This window comes from Polypterus senegalus, chromosome 1 (assembly GCF_016835505.1).
Source record: "Polypterus senegalus isolate Bchr_013 chromosome 1, ASM1683550v1, whole genome shotgun sequence".
Lineage (NCBI taxonomy): Eukaryota > Metazoa > Chordata > Cladistia > Polypteriformes > Polypteridae > Polypterus > Polypterus senegalus.
In genome coordinates this window covers 216,586,308-216,592,307 of record NC_053154.1, presented here as the reverse complement: position 1 = coordinate 216,592,307, position 6,000 = coordinate 216,586,308, and the positions used below count along the sequence as shown (strand labels likewise).

Here is a 6,000-nt window from a genome sequence, read left to right as displayed (position 1 = left end):
CTAGGATACGATAACGTTATTTCTGTAACAGTACATCCTCGGCACCGTTATGTACTGACTATGCTATACACGTCAAGCAATATAAACTGATTAAACCTCTCCGCTGTTAATTCGTTTGAAATCAACACCGCACAAAAGGCTAGACATTCAAGTCTGCTTTTTCATATAACGCCTTTTAGATCGCATCCCTTTCCACTCAACAAAGCCATCGCTACTCCCATTCCACGTCTACACGCTCTGTGCACGTGCACACTTAAACCGCTTAGTGACCGGCAGCTAAGACAGGAGGGATGCGTGTGTCGTCTCTTCTCCGCTCAAGAGCGCCTGCGCAGTAAGATGCCGCTATGTGCGCCGCCGCACGTAGCGGGAAAACGTCTGCAGGGGCGACTAGAGGGCGCTGCTGAAACTGTGGCGCGACTCAGTGACGGATATAAAAATCTGGAGACGGACGAAAAAAAGGGAAGTCTCAGAAAGAGTGAGAAGGTGGCAGCTTTCAAATAAACACTGTGAAGATTACTGCACTGGGTATCTCTTGAAGAATTCGAACAGCCGCTGAAGGTATGAGGAGTCGCCAACGGAGCTGAATGTTAGGATATATTAGTGCAATATGGAAAACACATTAGAGCGACAACAACGAGAAAAGCACAGAAGATTCTAGTCTAGGTGCTGGCGTGATTTTCTGAATAGCTCAATCGAGGTAGAAAACTTAAGATTTTCGTGAGATTCTAAATGAGGAGATACAGGGGTTGTTCGGAGTTGTACGAGGGCGTGCCAGTGGCTGTGTTGATGAAAACTGTGAACGAGGTGTGATTTAATTCGGGATGCTAGATTCTATTTGGGACTGCTATTGCCTTGAATTTAACAATCGAAAGGACGCGGACGGTGCTCTGTTGCTAGGTATCGGGAGCTCGGGATGTGGGTTTCGTTGCAATATAAAATCTTACATATTATGTTTGAAGTTGTACGGGAGCGGCAGTTAAACGTACCTTTTTAATTCAAAGTTTTCTCCTAGCAAAAGGTTTAAACTGAGGCTAATCTGATTTCATCAAGTAAGTACTGGTTATCGTCGCGTCTGTATTTAGTCGGGCGAGACGGGATAACGGCCCTGCACTTTATCCCGTTCTCTTCACATGTGAGCGATGGCATCCCGAGAATGTGCCGGTAAGCAGTGTTCGTCTAATCCTCGGTGCTGCTAGTTCACGTAGGAGTTGAGCTTTCTTTTACGATCGTCACCTTACCACCTTGTAAAGTTTAGTGTATCTCTGTCTTCTTTTTGGAGTGAGTGCAAGGAGCACATAAAAAACGCATGCACTTCATTCATTAGTTGAACAAAAGAAGAATGTTAAGAGCTCGGGATAGAGTATCGACCTGCTGAACTGTTCCCTCGTACGATGATGGGGTTACTGTGGGGGGCGGGGAGAATACGTGGCACATTCCCCCAGCAGCGTCAACCGACAGGGGCGCTCTCCACTTTGCTGTGCTTGCAACGTGGAAAATCGTTTAGTTGGAGTAAGTTTAGTTTGAGAGACCCCGGTGACCCACTCGTATAACCAGTAAGCCCTGCCTTTCGGACTTGCTGCGCTGGCAGTCCTCTGCGTAAAAGATGGGGCGAAATCTCTGAAACTACGCAGCTTCACTGGCTATACGCCACAATGTAACCGATACGCCTCAGCTCTGTCAGTAACTAACAAGTATCAATACACAGCATGTCCATTCCGTAAAATCGGTGTTGTGTGACGATTCATTGAAAATTAACACTCTGTAAATGTTTGAAGTGGCGCAGTGGTTAGCGATGTTGTTTTAGAGATCCCTCGCCCGGTGATTGTAAGTGCACTTTGCACGTTCTCCGTGGATCTTCCTCTGGGTATTTCGGCGTACCTCCTACATCCTCGGAGTCCTACAAGTTCAGTTATTCAGCGATCGCAGACTCGCCAGGGTCAATGAGTGGGTATCGGGGATGGACTAGTGCCCCATTCTGGGCTGTTTCCTGCGCTGCGGTCAGTGCTGCCGAGATCGACACTGTCGACCATTCGTTGGATCAGATAGGTTTTAGAATGAGACTTGATATGAAACCTTGAAGCAAAGCCATGCTGCGTTAATGATGCTCCCGTGATTGTAATCATGTTTTTGCACCATACGTATGAACACATTTTATGGCGTCTTTTTTGTCATAGCGCAGTGTAAAATAATAATCGACTAACGGAAAACAAGTAGTCACAGGATTAAAAAACACACACAAAACTAATTGCATAATTTTCTTGATATGGTCATTTTAGTCACGTTTGAGGGGGAAAAATAAGAGACTCTTAAAAGGTAATTTAAACCTTTTTGCTTTGCCATTGCAGTAAGCGAAACTTTGAATAAATGCACCCTTGTACTGCAGGAATTCTCCCCCAAGAAATTCCAAGCAATTTATTTCTGACATACATTGCCTAGTAGACCAGTTCTTGGCAACACTACACCACTTGTATAATTTAAACAGATTACTACAGAAATAAGAGAACATCCATTTATGTATTTACTGAGTCTGCTTGACACAATGTGTTATTGGCCCTTCCAGTATTAGGCACAAGGCTCAAATGCATCAGTTGGTCACCATCTTTATGGCACTGTTTACAGTGTGCAGAATCATAAGGTATGTTACAGGGCTACCATAACTACAAGTTGCATTTTAATCTAATTAAAAAAATAGTGTGAAAATGCCAGTATTCACATAGAGACATGTTAGAAGAACCAGCAAACCTATCACGTATGTATGCCTTCAAGATGTGATGTGGAAAACTGGAGTATTAAGAGAAAAGTAAGCAAACAGAGGAACTTCACAGCAGCAGTGAGTAAGCCCAGGATTTGAATAAGTGTTTTCCACTTTTGGCCCAAAAGAGAACTTCCTGCCAAATGATGTTAATAATAAATAGGAGCACAAAGTATCAATGTAATATTTTTAATAGACTAACAATATAATTTCAGACATTTTATAACTAGTAAGCTTTTGTAAAGTTTTTATGCTTACTTGAGCCTTTTTATCTTTCATTTGACTTCCCCATTCATGCAGCTTCTCAAATTTATTTTCGGCAGCTGTGCAATCTGTCAACACAATTGCTAACATAGTTACTTTTTAACATATTTCACATTGTGTCTGTTTATATTTTGAATGGATTATACCTTGTATGAATTTTAATTATGTTTTATTCTCCTTAAAACCAAAAAAGGCTTTCTCCATTGTGTCGTGATGGGGAGCAGGAATCTGTTTGAACTGCATCAGATGTACAGTAAAGTAACAGTCAACTGTTGGTGTGATGCCAGTTAGTCACTGGCCATACTCGTGAAAAAAAAATCATCCTCTCTCATGCTGTTTTAGCATACTGGAACAGAACAGAACAGGAGAAACACCCATGTAGACACTGGAAGAATGTGCAAAAAGACTGGGAACCAAATCTAGGCTCCGAGAAATATTAAATTAAAACCATTGTGCCACCATGCCAAATATCGGTTCACTTTTTTTTTTTTTTTTCTTCAGTGAGGTATACCGATCAATGTTTTTAGAGACAAATTAAAACTCTTAGACGCTTCACTGAAAATAATGTTTTAATACATGTAGCACTTTCCATAGCAGAGATGTCGCAAGCTGTTTCCAAAGTAATTTGCATTGCAGTACAGAATGAACTGCAGTGTCATCAAATGAAAGTTGGCAAGTGAAGTTATCAGGGACTTGTCAGTTGGGGGATGGGATAAATGGAAGGCAGAAGAGACCTCACAGTGGCTTAGTGGATAGTATTGCAGTTTCACAACTTTAGAGTGGTGATTCATCTCCTGATCATTTAATTATTTGTGGAAAAATATTTGTTGCATACATTTGGGTGAACCAAGTATGTGGGGTGTGACAAATGATAGTTGGATAGGTGTAAAGGTTTATGGAGGCAAAATAATAAGAGTTGATTCTTCAAACTATTTTGAAAATTTACCCAGCATATCATGCATTCATTTGCAGAGGTTCTTATTCTCAAAGATTGGTAGATTTATTGCAGTACACATTTATATATAAATTAGCACTGAACTTGTGATCTGAATTTTGTCATTTCTTTTCATTTATATATAAAAACACACCCTGGGCTCTCTGCGAAGTTTTTTCCTATGTTTTACTTACTATATTTAGATCATTTGCTTCTGTTTTAGCAGGAGACTTTTGAAGAATGTGGGTGGCCAAGCACCTAATGAAAAAGTGATAGCTGAAGCAACCATTTGGTCATTTTTGTGCATCAGTTGGTGTGATCTACTGGGTAAAAAATAATGGGTAATAATGACCTTTGTATGCGTAAAGAGTGCAGCTAGTAAAACTTCAGTTGAGGACCACTTGTAAGAGTCATAATTGCTGGTTTATGCTTTTCAGTACATAATGGGAAGTTGAGGTCTGCACCGCCTTTCAAAAAAACACATTTTTTTTTTTCTTTCTAATATTCCCTGGTTTAGTTTATATATCCTGGGGCAAACAGTAGAAACAAAAATCCTAGAGGAGCCACTGTTGCTGCTCCACCCTGAAATCTTTGTCTGCTTACAAAAAGCACAAGCATCTTAGCAACTGTTTTACCGCACCCATTGGCAGCATTGTGTTCTGTGCAGTGGCAGTCAGGTGTGCCATGTTGACACGAAGGCCTGATTCTTTGTGGTATTTAGATGGGAGAAAGGGAAAGCGATAGCATGTTAACCTCAGTACTTCTCCTATTATTGTATGTGTTGTTCAGCAAGTAATAATGTGTGGGGTATGTTTGGTGGATTTAAGAAGATCACTCAAAAAGTCCCAAAAAAGAATAAATAAACTGTTGCTTCTAATCCTATTGGGTTCATCTGGCAGTGTCACTCCACATAAATTGTAATTTTGCCATATAAGCTATTATGTAAGGTTTTTTCATACCAGAAGGAAAAAATTTAGACACATTTACACAGTAATAGTTTTAGAATTTATACAGTGCACCTAATAAATAAGACTGGGAAGACCTAGAAGACTTGTCAACCTCAACTGGCAGACAGCATGTTTAGGAAATCCATGTGCCCAATAAAATGTTGGGTACAAATTAAGATAAGTACACTTGTGAGGAACAGTGTTCAATAAACTATTGAAACACAATTCTCTACTCTGTTAGTGATGCAGTGACATCCTATGTAGTGGTGCTCTGGCTTTGAGATTGATGCTGTTAAGAAAGATTGTGGCTTTCTATGATCGTTTAATGGAATGAGCAGGTTACTTGTGTGGCTCCACTTACTGAGAAACATTATTGAAGTTAAAGTGCATGTACTTATAGCCGAGGAGCTTACGTTGGAGTTTTCTTTAGGCTTTGCGCGCACCTTTGTTCTAGTAGTTTCAAATCCATCTCGTTGATCCCCATTTGAGCTCCGATTTATGTACTGTGTGGCTAAAAAACTACTTTCACTTTTAGAAATTAACTACTAAAAAAAAAAAAAAGAGTAACTCTTATTTCTTTGGCTTGAAAACAAGATGGTATACTGACCATTAGATTTTGGAGTGGTCATGGACAAAATCCTGTTTAACTCAATATACTGGGTCTGGAGTCTCAAAAAATATAATGCGTCTGATGGTTTTTGTTTTTAATTTACTGAGCTGTCAAGAGTATGCCTAATTTATACGTGTGTGTGTGTGTGTGTGTGTGTGTATATGAGGATACATATGCATATAAATGTGTTCATAAACCTTCTTAATCCATTTTAGGGTCAGGGAAGCCCTGGGCCAATCCCAACAGCACAGGCAGTGAGTCAGACACTCTGGACAGGATATGAGTCTTCACAGGGCACACACACACACAAACACCCACTTACACTGGGATAAAATTTAGATTTAGCAATTAACCTAACACGTTTCAGGATGTGAGATAAAAACTGAGGTGCTCAAAGGAATACCCGCATGGACACAGGAAAAGTGTACAGACTGTACACAGGAAGTAAATTGGCATGGTATTCAAATGCAGAATTCGGTGCCTACCACCATGA

General features: G+C 40.4%; 1 protein-coding gene across 4 annotated transcripts in view; it reads left to right on the top strand.

Annotated features, from left to right (window-relative positions):
- The first annotated feature begins 402 nt into the window (after window positions 1-402).
- Window positions 403-6,000, top strand: part of LOC120539151 (prolyl 4-hydroxylase subunit alpha-1-like) — a 41,413-nt gene continuing 35,815 nt past the window's right edge. For 2 of the 4 annotated variants that reach the window (XM_039768965.1, XM_039768956.1), the window contains exon 1: window positions 404-558. The gene's annotated coding sequence lies outside the window, so the exon portion shown is untranslated. Of the gene's footprint in view, window positions 559-592; window positions 698-6,000 lie in introns of those variants that run through there. The other 2 variants (XM_039768980.1, XM_039768972.1) reach the window with 2 other exon arrangements.